Consider the following 13,562-nt stretch of genomic DNA (forward strand, 5'->3'; position numbering starts at 1 on the left):
AACACACAGATGCTGTTCTCAAAGAGTATTAAAATGACAGAAAAAGGACACAAAAGGCATGAATTTTGCTAAAACCATCAATGGCTTCTAATTCTGTTGGGCTAAAGACCAAGTTCCCTAGGTTGGCTCTAAGACATAGACTGGTGGTTTCCCACCTCTGGAAGTCACCTCCTGCCATTCTGACCTTGGCTTTCAGGTCTCTAATCCCTCGAACCTGTTGTCTTCTTATAGCCACATTAGCATTTCAGTTCTTAGGTGAGCTTTGCTGGCCTGTCTGAAATGTTCTAGACACTTCTATTCCCCATACTGCTACTCATTGGTCTTGCTTTAGTTCAAGTTTTCTTTCTTACAGCAAGTCTTCTAAACTAGGTCAGATTTCTTTGTCACACGCTCTCATTATAGCTTATTGCTTTCCTCAAGAATTTATCTCAGTTGGTAATTACACCTTCATCGGTACGATTGTTTAATGTCCTCCTTTGACCCCCGAGTGTGACCTTTATGATTTTGCTTGCGATGTTATATTCATTGCTTAACAGCAGCTGGAACATGGTTGGCACTCAGTATAAATGAAAGGATGCCTTCGAGGAGTTTAACTTAGTTTTATTTGTTCCTTCAAAGAATGGTTTAGTGGCTGCCAAAGTTTGACCTAGTTAAAAAAATTTTTTCTGTGTTGATTTCTTAAAGAAATTTAGTTTTATTTGTGGGAAGTAAAAGATGGGAAATTTGAGATTATATTTACACTACGAGCTGCTGTAACAGAGATGATATTTTATATCTTTCTGGTATCATTTGTATATATTCAGTTTGAAATAACTTTTAAGAAGTGAAGAATTGCTACCTCTTTGGCTTGATCATTCTAGAATATTGATCAGTTAGGATCTACCTGGTTCAGATGTTAAGTATTCTGTTAACATCAAAGAGTTCTTTATCCATTCTGGATGTTACAAAGACCATGAAAGGATTCAATAGAGAAAAACTGAACTCACACAAAAGTTGACAAACTAATTGCGATTTACTAAGCAGTCCATTTAGGCATAACTTTATGTACAGCATATTGCAAAGGACACACATCAGTATTCCTGGTAGAAACTTCCAGGCTCTCACACTAGGGAGCTTGTAGATCTGTCTCTTCTGGTGACGTTCAGATGATTTTCTTCATTCTTAACCCAAGGGCCATAATCTACTGACTGCCTTTATTCCCCACACTGATTCATGCTTTACCAGGTTCACCTAGAACAACCACTTAAAAAAAAAAAAAAAGTCCTTGTTGGCGATAGTAAAGAGTACTTAGTTCGTTCGAAAGTGTGCAGAGTTCAGACTTTAATTACAGAAACTTCCCCTGTCCCCACCGCGGTGTCTATTGGCCCAGTTCCATCTGCTGCTGGAAATTCTAATGTGAGTTCTCTGAAAAGCCTGCCCGCCTGCCAGCTCTGGGGGGTGGCTGGTCTCTCCATTCAGCTACCTCTTTCTGCAAAATTCTGCCTGCTTTTCTATCTTGTGTGTCTCTCACTGGGCAACCTCTACATCCTGATGCAGCAATGAGGGAGTTAATCGCCTCTGAGTTTTGGAAGAGAGGTACAATTTATTTTTGCAGATTAAGGTCAACCTGGCATGCTCCCTGTGTGTCATTATCAATTGTCCCTTTGGCTCTTCTTGCCTGCTGATTTACTATAATTGTTTCAAGCTCATTCATTCACATGTAATGTACGTTAGAACATCCTCTTCCTCTCCTATAACCAGAGGAGTGCAGGTGCAAACTATTCATTAAAGTCACTTACTTTTAATACCAAAGAAGGAACTGGAGTTCAACCAGAGAAATTATTTATTGACAACATTTTATTGAAAAAATAATCTAGCAAAGATTTATGAAAAAGAAAATTAAAAATTTCTGTAAAAGAAAATGATATCAACCAAGATATTAAAAAGTGTATCTGTGGGTATGGGAGGGTTTTCTATTTTGGGTTGGCTCTGTAAGCTACGTCAGTGGGACTGAGGATTTTACTCGGGAAAAAGGAACTAGGACACAGTATTGCAACTCACAAGGAAGGCCACCGTCACACAAACATCTTGGGGCTGTAGATGATCCCATCTCTTGCCCAGGCTTATTTACTCTGCTACCTGTTCAGAAATCTTAATTTGGTTCTCAACTCGGATCTGTCTATTCTTCTTTGTCAGCCACCATGACCTGGAGATCATCTTCTTTCGTATGCTGGGTCTGTCATTTTGGCAACAGCTTTTCTTCCTGGCTTGGACTCGCTCTTTGCCGGGTCCTTTGGCTCCGTGCCTCTGACCTTGGGTGGTGGGTACTCTGAGTCTCTCTGGCTCCCTTCCCACAGCGAGTGGTGGTTGTAAACTATAATGCATAAGACACTGTTTTAAAATTTTAAGCTTCCATTAGGCATTAAAATGAAATGTTACTATGGTAGGCTTAGGAGAAGATCAGGGAATTTCTCAGTTCACTGAATTGGTATCTTAGGTCAGCCACTCTGACATAGAGCAATGAGGAGATTGTAAGTCATTTTCCATTCCATCTAAAAATATTTTAGAAATTGATATAAACATGGGATCAAAATTTTTCCTATAATCTATCCTTGATCTAGGAACTTGAGGGATGGATTGTAGTTGGAGTTTTCTGTTTTAGGCTTAATACCTCCCTTTGCTTAAAGGATTGCTGGGTTGTCGGTGGCTGGGTGGGCACTCTGAGCTTCCACATAGGACTGAAATAAAGTCAGAGTTTCAGCCTGGGACAGATTAGGACTGCTCCAGTGACACTGAACTCAAATTCGATTGGTCAATCCAATTGAATCATCAGAAATGGAAGGCTGGCCTAGGGCTTGGCCAAGGGGTAGGATGGGAAAAATGGGTGGCCTTCTTCATTGCATGGATTTGTGTGTGTAAGGAGACATGAGATTTGTAAGCCAGAAACACATCTCCTCACAGATCTACTGAACAGACAGGGAGTAGACAAATCAAAATCAGACAGGCAAGAGCCAGGTTGGTCTCAGGGATATAGTGCTCAAAGAAATGTGTCACCAAATCCTTTCTCTAAATGGGTGTCTAGGAATTTCCCTCGCCAGTCCAACTATACTGGGTCAGCAGTCAGGTGTGGCTTGTATTTTGTTTAATTGGGTCAGTGTCTCCTTTAACTAATCTCTTTGCTCCATTCTGGGAGACCTGCTCTTTCCCGGAGCGGCTGGTGACGACTATGGGACCCAGAACCCAGGTGATCACTGAATGACTGCAGTCTGGTTAGTTCTCTAGGGCCAAGAATGGGTTCTCTATGTGGGCCTTGGGGACCGTCTTCCATCAAGAGGGCTGGCTGATGTCCGGGTCTAGTGGCGTGTGAATGGTGGGTATCTATGGGGCAGCAGGGCCCCAGCTTTGGTCCTCTGGATTATATCTTTGTCACTGTGTGAGGCATCAGAATCCCCATACTGAAAACCAGACATCCACGAGGGCACGTACTTCATCTTCTTGTACCATTCACTGTGCAGGGAGGCAGAGGGGACATGAATACACCCTTCTGGTAAATCACAGTCCTGTATTCGGTAGGGAGGATGAAGGACCCATGGAAAATGGAATGGTTCAAAAATAAAGTTTACAAAAGTGCTTTCACATACATTTCACTTGATTCTCACAACAACCCTGTGAGGTAGGTACAGTGTATACTGTTTTTATTTTGCTGTTGCAGAGAAAGACCCCCGAGGCCAGAGTTGAAGGGATTGCCCAGTCATCACAAGCACCAGGATCCAAACGTGAAGCCATGTCGTCCGGTGTCACAGCCTGATTTTCCCCTGTAAGCAGCTGCACGTGGGGTCACCAGTCTGACGACATGCCAGGAAGGTGCTCAGTAAGTGAATGTCTCACTTGTTTACAAGTCAGGTGGTTTAGAAATCATACATTAGTGACCAGAACCCATGTGGTCACCACTTGGGACTGCCGCTCATTGGCTCTAATCTCATGGGTTGCTTTGGCATATTAGAAGATCATCCGTGCGTCAGCCTGGGCAACTGGGAACTGCCTGGGTGGCCAAGGGACAGAGATGAGGGGACTCTTGTGGCCATCAGAACACTGCTCTAGCACTCACACTGTTTAATGGTCTGACTTCCTCATTGGAACGCAAACTTCATAGGGCAAGGATTGGGACTTACTCGCCCTGGTATTCCCAGGATGTAATACAGTGCTTGGCACATAATAGGTCCTCAATAAAAATGGGTTGAATTCATGACAGGCTGGGATGTTTCATGTGATGCGTGTCCATTTGACTTGTAAGAGATGATTTGCATGGAGGTGGTATTAAGGACGGATGCAGACGTGGGTATATGGAAAACAGAGTTATCTTAGTGGTGGGCAGTACAAACAGGCACCGCAATTCCAGGGTGTAATCTCATGATCCAAGTGCTCTTTGTTTACAACGACAAATGTACTAGGTGTGGATTCAACCTGGAGGCTCTACATTAGCCAGGAATCCATGCAACATGGAGGTGTTGGATGGTCACTTGGGGTAAAGGCAATGTCCCTTGGCATGGAGGAAAGTGGAGCATTTTGGTAACTATGAAGGTGACGTTGTTTTAGTAATATGCAGAGAATTCTGTGATAAAAATTTCCAAGGCTGATTAACCACAATCACCAGTGATTCCATAAGGGTTGGAAGCGGCTTCTGTCTTTTTCTGGTTAAGATCTGCCGAACACATTCTCCTTGGGCCTGCATGTCTCCCTGGATCTTTGGTCACCAGAAGTCCCAAGACCCAGAGTTGAGAATAGGGTGAATCTTGCCCAGGTAGAATCTGAGGACAAAGCTACTCTGGTGTGGATTTGGACCTCAGTGTGAGTGCTCGTGACCAGGACACACAGACAAGAAGTCCCCTGCGTAGAAGCATCCCTCTAAGGCCAGTGGGCTGGCTGGGCAAGACCCATGACCTGTGGCTGAAAGCAGCAGTCCTCTTGTTACTGTTCCGTGAGTGGATCACAGCAAGGATTTCTGGATGTCACCATCTGGTGAGTTCAGCTTCCTCGAACTGAATAACAGTTTTTGATTTAGAAGACAGTACCTTTGCTCACCAGTTTTGGGTTCTCAGGATCTAATGGGTCCTGAAGTCAATAGGTGGGAAAGAGATCAGCAGCTCTGGTGCTGGGAGAGGTTATGGGTCATCCAGGGGTCGTCCCAGGTGTGACGATTGGTGGAGGCCGTGACTGGATGCCTGGCTCCTCCAGGGATTGCTGCCAAGTTTCAAACATGGCCTTAGTGGCCAAGGATTCCTTCTTTCGGATATCGTGGTTTCGTTCTGCAGGGGTGGCGCCTGTGGGAAAAGAAAGCATATGGTGGCATCAAGGTTGAGTTGAGACAAGGTTTGGCTTTCCCTGGTCTTATCACTACTTCTGAGGCATTGTCACCTTCCATGTCCCTTGTAAACAAAGCGGAGCATGGTGGCAGCTGTTGCCTTATTTCCATTAGGGCTTCAAAGGTTTTCTGGACCCCAGGCAGCCATCAGAGAGCAGAGCCCATTGGCTGCTGGTTTTCTAGAACCTGTCTCAGGGAGGGCGTTGGAGTTCAGCGGGGTCTGGATTAGGATACTTTGGTCATTTAGACTTGATAAAACTGTGGCTGTCTTCACCAGACAATAAAGTCACTATTGGAGAGTCAACAGAGTGTTCTACCCAAGGTGGTCTCCATACAGTTACACACAAAATCCTGGAGCCTTTTTCCTTCCATCTTGACTTTTACTTATTGGTTTTAGACCATGCATAAGCTTTAATGCATGAACTGCCACGTGAGTTGTATTTAGCTCATGCTAGTTTTGAGCTGGGGGCCTCATGAAGCATAGGTAGCTCACACGTCTCTTCACTTTGGGAGCTGCGAGAACTATTTTTCAAGTTGCATATAACTCATGCACAGAAAACAATAAAAAAATAAATTTTGCATTAAATTAGAAAGGATCGTTCTGTTTTCAACGTTTTTATTCTATTTTCATAATAAACACCATGGCCCCATGGAAAAAAATTTTTTTCTAGTGTGGCAGTCAATGTGTTAAATCACTAATAATTAATAATAAATACATAAGGCATACTAAAGTTGTAAACACTATTCAAATTTGATATTGTTAAATGCATTTTAGCCTGCCCATTGAAATACACATTCTTAAATAAGAAACTTCTCTCTTTCTTGAAACCTAAGGGATAGACCTCATATTTCAGCCCTTAAATAACAGAATTGTAAAACTTTAGATCAATAGCAGAAATCTTGCATCTTTGGTTGGCCTCAGAAGGGATCAATGTGATCCTTACCTCTTTGTTCTTGTTAGGAGAACTTGTGCCTAGGTTTCATGTTTATCAAAATCTTTGCTAATGTTATAGAATTTAGAGAAGATGGAGTGTGTCTATAGTGTTAGATTCTAATAGTATTAGTTCTAATTGGTTAGTTAAAGCCAATGCAAATGGTTGTACCGATGTAAATGTACAAATCAGTTCTAAAGATCTTGGAAGACATCAGTATTTCCCAAAGTGAGGCCTGTGAACCCTAATTCCAAAACCCAGGTTTTGTCATTAGGTAGATTTGGGAAACACTGCAAAATTTCTACCTCTTTTAAAGACTTAAATTACACGTTTTAAAGGCTCTGAGAAGTCCTGCATCAAATAATTTTATTTAGTTGTTTAACTCAGTGTATCCCCAACATTTCAAAGTGAAGTTAAGTTTTTGAGTAATGTTTATAAGCATCTTAGAGAACTATGCTACATGGAACAAATTTTAGGGAATTTTTGTACTAGCAAGTAATGTGAAGAAATATTCTTTTAAAAAATTTACACATTTTCTCCATTAAAAATAAATAAAGCAATGACTAATTATTTATTACTACAATTGTGTCAGAATCAAGCTAGGTACTCTGGAGCATAGGAAATGCACTTGTATAAGACTTGAATTCTACCCTCAATAGGCTTATAACCCGCTTGGGAGATACGTCTGTCATGTATAAAACAATATCAAACACCCGAAGATTCCACACCAAGTACCAAGCTAAATAATGCGAACTAAGAGATATAGTTCCAGAGAGGAAGATCAAATCTCATGAAAAAAGAAATCATGGGAGAGGAAGGACTGGTTTTATGGGATGGCTAGGATTTTGAAAAGTTGAGGGCATTTTGAATTGAGGGGAAGAATACACAAACTGATGGTACCCTCGGGCTTCTAGAAGCAGGAAGTAGTGCAATAAACAATACTTTGTCATATTGTAATCATTTAATTCTAATATATCTTAAGGCCTTCCCACCCAAGAGCAGAATGTTACACTAGTATAGTTCTCTTTCATCAGTCCTATGTAGCCATACTCTAGGGGCCATTTCAGTCAAGAATAGACCACATATATAACAGTAGTCCCATAATATATAATACCATATTTTTTACTGTATCTTTTTGATGCTTAGATATGTTTAGATACAAAAATACTTACCATTGTGTTACAATTGCCTGCAGTATTGAGTACAGTAACATGCTGTGCAGGGTTGTAGCCTAGGAGCGATAGGCTATACCATATAAGCTAGGTGTGTAGTAGGCTACGCAGCTAGGTTTGTGTAAGTACACTGTGTGATATTTGCATCACAGTGAAATTGCCTAAGAATGCATTTCTCAGAACGTATCCAACACATGACTGTCCTTATGTTAGAGTTCTGCTTATCTGGTGTATTCTAATGAGTTGTTTAATTCCCTATTGTCTGTGATAATCTCACTGAGAGCAGAGACAAAACTTTATTTATTTTTACATGCTACTTTTAGGTCTATGGATGCTTTGTGTCCGTAGCATCTGGCCCACAGTAGGCCTTCAATAAATACTTGTTGACGATACGAGGGAATCCATGAAAAAATTGTAAGAAAATTATCTACAGCAAAACAGATTTTGCATCCAGGAATAATGTATAGATTGAGCAGAATTAAAATCTGTAGGCTCTTGAAAACCAGGCAGAAGGGTAGAAGGAGGAAATCAGTAAAGATTTTGAATAGCAGTGGACAGAATGATCAAAAGCAGTATTTATGAAAAATCAAACTGACAATGATATATAGGTTAGAGTGAAGTGAAGATAAATGAGATCAGTTGAAATTACAAACAGTCTCTGAATTATAATGGTTCAACCTACAATTTTGCAACTCTGCGATGGGTTTATGGGGACATAATCTCAGCACGAGTGGAGGAGCACATGCATTGTTAGGGCAATCTGATTTTGTGGAGATGAGAGTCTATAGGACCAGGCTGAGGCACTAAGAATGTAAGGCGAAAAAGCACAAATGCCAAGTGGATTATTCTCTGGAATTGGCTGATAGCAAAGGATCAAGCAGAAGCATGAACCAAAGATTATTTGAAGTTTAATAATAATAGCTAAAATTTAGGGAAGGATTATTATCGATCGGTTTTGTCTCTAATTTAATTGCATTTATTCCCCACAGCAATTCTAGGAGATGGGAAAGATTAGTATCTCCATTCACTGATAAAGAACTAGGTTTGCGCTGAGAAATTTGCTCAAAGTCACATTGCTAGGAAGTGGCACAGTCAAGACTGGAACTAACTCTGTCCAACTTCGGAGCTGATGCTCTTAGCTCCAGTTAATGCTGGAGACGCAGTGAATGCTCTTTTTTTTTTTTTTTTGAGACAGAGTCTCACTCTGTTGCCCGGGCTAGAGTGAGTGCCATGGCGTCAGCCTACCTCACAGCAACTTCAAACTCCTGGGCTCAAGCGATCCTCCTGCCTCAGCCTCCCGAGTAGCTGGGACTACAGGCATGCGCCACCATGCCCAGCTAATTTCATCTATATATATTTTAGCTGTCCATATAATTTCTTTCTATTTTTAGTAGAATGGGGTCTCACTCTTGCTCAGGCTGGTCTCCAACTCCTGACCTCGAGTGATCCACCTGCCTCAGCCTCCCAGAGTGCTAGGATTACAGGTTAATTATTTTAATTGCTCAAAAAAAGATGGAAGAAAACCAAAACATAGGAAAGGCCATTAAATGCGTTTAAAGATCACTGTAGTTCTTTAAGTTTGCAAAATTCCACTGCGTGTAAACAGGACATGGAGATTCTACCTTTCGTTCCAGAACGCTGGCTGACTGAAACAGGTTGTTTGAGTCTGGCTCTTGGAGCAGTGCTTGGCATGGTCTACTAAGAAAACCTAATGTGCTTGTGACCTTGTGCATCAATCTTTTCTTTAAAAAAGTTTCGTTTTTATATTGAATACTAATTAACAAAGGCAATACATGAAAATTATTATGCAATAATATTTTTATGCATAAAATTATTATGCAAAAATATTATGCAATAATGAAGGTGTACCAGCCGTCTAGAGAGGGCAAAGTCATGCAAACACAATCAAGCAGAAATTAGAAAGTCTGAAGGAGACAAAAACTAAAATTAGTACAATATAGTATATATATGTATATATATATATACACACATATATATACTATTAAATCGTTCTGTTAGGAAATCAGTATCCACATATCATATCATGGCATCCCATGCATTGGAAACAACCTTGAAACTGCTATATTTATAATAGTCATTCTTGATAACAAAAACTTATACTGTAGTTCTAAATGTGCGCCTTATGTAATGTTTCTGAATATTTCTAATAAGAAAATTCTGTTTGATAGCGTTTTCTCTTTCTCTTCTCTCTTTTGCAAGTTAATCTCTTCCCATTCACTATTAATTTACTTACCTCCAAACCACCACAAGGTAAAGGCCATTCCATTTCAGGACTACAGTGAGGTCAGGCCTGATACTACACTTTCTTTCTCTAGAAAATTTGTGCAGACATTCAAGACTATGATCCCAGTGGGATAGTAAAATGCATCAGGAGGGATTGATCCATCGGAATACACTTTTAAAGAATAAAAAGAGTCAGGACTTGGGGACCATTACTTCCAAAGGTGGAATTAGCATCGACTCAGAAAACATTTCCTTACTCCTTCAGTTCTTTGGACCATTTATATTTTAATTCTGTTTTTTAACTTATGCAGAATCTGTCTTGTTGCAGAGATTTTAACCATGAGTTTTGCCCTAAAATGTTAAGCATGCACAAAACATTGCAAGTAGAAATGGAAAAATCTCACGTGCTTTGTGATAAGTACAGGAGGTATAATCTAAATGCTGCAGTAAAGACGTTAAAGCAATGCACAGTTAGAAGATTTCAATATAAACACTGTAGATTAATTGAATGAAAACCATGCCAAATGTATCTCCTTGGGACTTTGATCATTTGTGTTTTTAAAGGTTTTCTTTTCTTTTTGGTTCTTGGGAGGTAGCAGAGATACCTCGTGAAATCTGTTCCTTTTTATGTACAACACACACACACTCACTCACTCACTCACACATGGAGTCAAAGTCAATGGCAGTGGGTGGTTTATGTCAGGGCTGGTTTTGACGCCCCTCTCCCGGAATAAGATAAATGTAAGTGATGAAGAGCTCCTGGGGTCGGCTGAACTCATTTTGTATTCAAGGCTCTGCCTGGCCCCTTTCTCATCTCTTTCTCCCTCTCTTTGTACGTTCAAGCCTACTTGAGTTTCTTTTTTCTTTTGTAGAACTTGGTTCTTTTGATGTGTTTCGGGGCATGCCCTGTGGCAAAGAGAACTTCCCAGGAATCGGAAACATAAGCACACAGGTCTGCAACCGCTACTGTACAATAGACAGAAAGCTTCAGGCCCAGGGGCTGGGTTTTCTGTCTCCCCCCCCAAAAACATCAAAACATGTATGAAAGAAGCATGCATGCAATATATTCTACATACATGATTTTAAAGGGATATTTGCAACACAATTTCATTGCAAAATAGGCATTTGGTGAGATTTTTATCTTGGGTTGAGTGCATGACTGCAATTTAACCTGAGATGTGTCTGTATGCATTTATATATTCATTAGGTTCACTGAATTGCTCCTATAATTATAAATTAATTTGCTTCTGTTTTACTGTTGTTATGGCATCAATATATCTGAGATTTTCAGCAGGCATGGTCCTTAGCTGTCCTACTTGTCATTATTTTCCATTAAAAAGTGACGTAAGAAAGTGCAGTGCTTTAACTACTCGTTTATAAAATTGAAAGAAATATTGCTGTAAGTATTGTAAAACTACTGTTAGAAGGCACTACCTATATTATTAATAGGAAGTCTAGAGAGAAGGAGTTAATTATTATATATCCGTCAGTATTTCTATTTTCATAAATTAAATCTATTTAATAAAATAATGTTATGTTTTATTAAAATATCTCTGTTTACTCACATAGCATACTTTATGTGACAAATCTTTCAGGACTATGTCACTGAATTAGAACTTGGAACTGAAAATAAAAGAAAAAAACAGAAAATAAGGAAAAACAGTGCAGTTTAAGTTCATACGTATACAAACTTATTCCCCTTAAAACTTCTAATGAACACTAAATTTTAAATAATAGTTAAATATAATTTTTGCCCAGGTCTCTTAAAGCAAACCTTTTATTTTTTAAACTAAAACAATTGGAAATGCAAACTTAACTAGAAATTTGGTAATTATCTGGTTTGTTTGCTTGGTTTAGAAAACCAATCTATGTAAATTAGCTGTATTACTTACTTTTGCATGAATGGTTGAGTTCACTCTCATGGTGTAGATTGCTAAGCTTACTGAAAAAATAGTTTGTTACTAGCTGAATAGTAGATCTGGGAAAAAATGGAAATTTGACCAGCAAACAATTGATTATTTTCAATTAGATTCAGTTTATTGAACACTAATTATATGTTTGTGCAAATAACATTACCTATTAACTCCTAGGAAAATAATTAGTGGTATCACTGAATTTGTTCGGTGTTTTTCAGCATGCTTTGTGCTTAGGTAACAAATCAACCAGCTAATTACCAGAATGTTAACTTTGCTAGGTAAATCCGCAGCTTAAAAGAAAGAGAGAAAAATGACTCAATTATTCAAATATTGTTAAGATACACATTTTTAACAATCAGATGGGAGGATTATTTTAACAAACTGGGGATAATTACAAAATAACTTTTATAACTACCATGTCTCTTGAGTTTCTGCCATATGTAGCCAGGTTACTAGTTATGAATATTTGTGCAAATATCTATGAATAATGTAAAAAAATTAGTAAAAGTTGGGATTCACAATACCTATTTAAATGAGATCTGGAAAGTTTCATGGGGGCTTTTTTACTTAAATAAAAACCAAACTTTTAATATAATACAAGTACACATAGAGGAGTATAAAAGAAGCATTTTTGTCTCTGATGCACTATCAACTAATTCTATTTCTTTCCTCAGTGTTACATAACATATCAGGAATTGGATGTTTCCAAACTGTTTGATGTTAAATTTGATAAAGTGCACAGGTGCATGTCAGACATCGAGACACGTCCCAGCTTTGTGGCGGTGGACGGTCACAAAGGGCTCTGTGATGTTCCCATCCTCATTTGTAAATGTCAGTGACAGCCACGGTTCTGAAGGACCAAAGCACAGGCTCTCCCCTTTACACAGGGTGGCTGCTATCCCACTGCATCCTGCTCATTGTCACACCGTGTATTTTAATTGTGCTAGAAAACTTGTCTTGCTGTGCTTGTGATTGTTTTCTGCGGCGGTGCTATCTCCATCCTGCACAGTTACACAGAAATTTGGCATGTCAGGTACCAAACTGACACCTGCTCCACAGGTTAACCCAAACCCTGGAAACACAGGTGCTTTTAGTTGTACAAATATACAAATTTAAGAGTAATTCAACCTTTTAAAATGGATTGATGAGTTTTGGACCTGGAAATGTTTCTCTTTATTTGACTGGGGACTAAAATAAAATCTCCTGAGTGTCTCACTGAAAATTTACAGTCCTGTCCACAGAGATCACTTGGGAAAACAGATACCTATGAATGTCTTTAAATAGTTTTCTTTTTAAACAAAAGCAAAACATAGCAATTGGATTAGAAATTAGTTGACTGAGTTCAATTGGATTTTGAATGAAACTTTTAATTTTGTAAAGAATCAAAGGATATGCCTGAGATACCATATTTAGCTAAATAATGCTGATTGATTACCCTAACTGATTAAATTTACCAGATAATCACAGTCTCTATTTCATTGACTAAAATTGTACAATAAGCCAATTATTCCAAATTTTAGTTATTAGCTAGCTCCCGAAAGTTTTATTTCTATTTATTTAAAAAATAAAGAGCCACGTAGCTCAGTTTAATATTTTCTGGGTTTTTTTTGTTGGTTTCTATTTCCTCTCCTTGTCCCCAAATATGTATTTGTGGATATAATCTAAAGATTTTTGTAAAAAAAACCAAAAAAACAAAAAAACAAAAAACAGTGGGCCGGTGCTCTATCCAGTTTTGCCTTGGGCTCATGACCAAGTTTTAGGGTCTTAGGGATTATCTGTTTCAAATCTCTCATTTTAAGACTTTATGACTTTTGTCACTCAAATCTGGGAACATAGTAGGCCCTCAATAAAGATGTGTTGACTGAAAGAAACGATGCAAAGTCACATAAATAAATACAATACCATAGTACTTAACACATTGCATTGGAATGACTTATTTATAATCAACTTTTATAAA

Source organism: Eulemur rufifrons, chromosome 13 (assembly GCF_041146395.1).
Source record: "Eulemur rufifrons isolate Redbay chromosome 13, OSU_ERuf_1, whole genome shotgun sequence".
NCBI classification, from domain to species: Eukaryota; Metazoa; Chordata; class Mammalia; order Primates; family Lemuridae; genus Eulemur; species Eulemur rufifrons.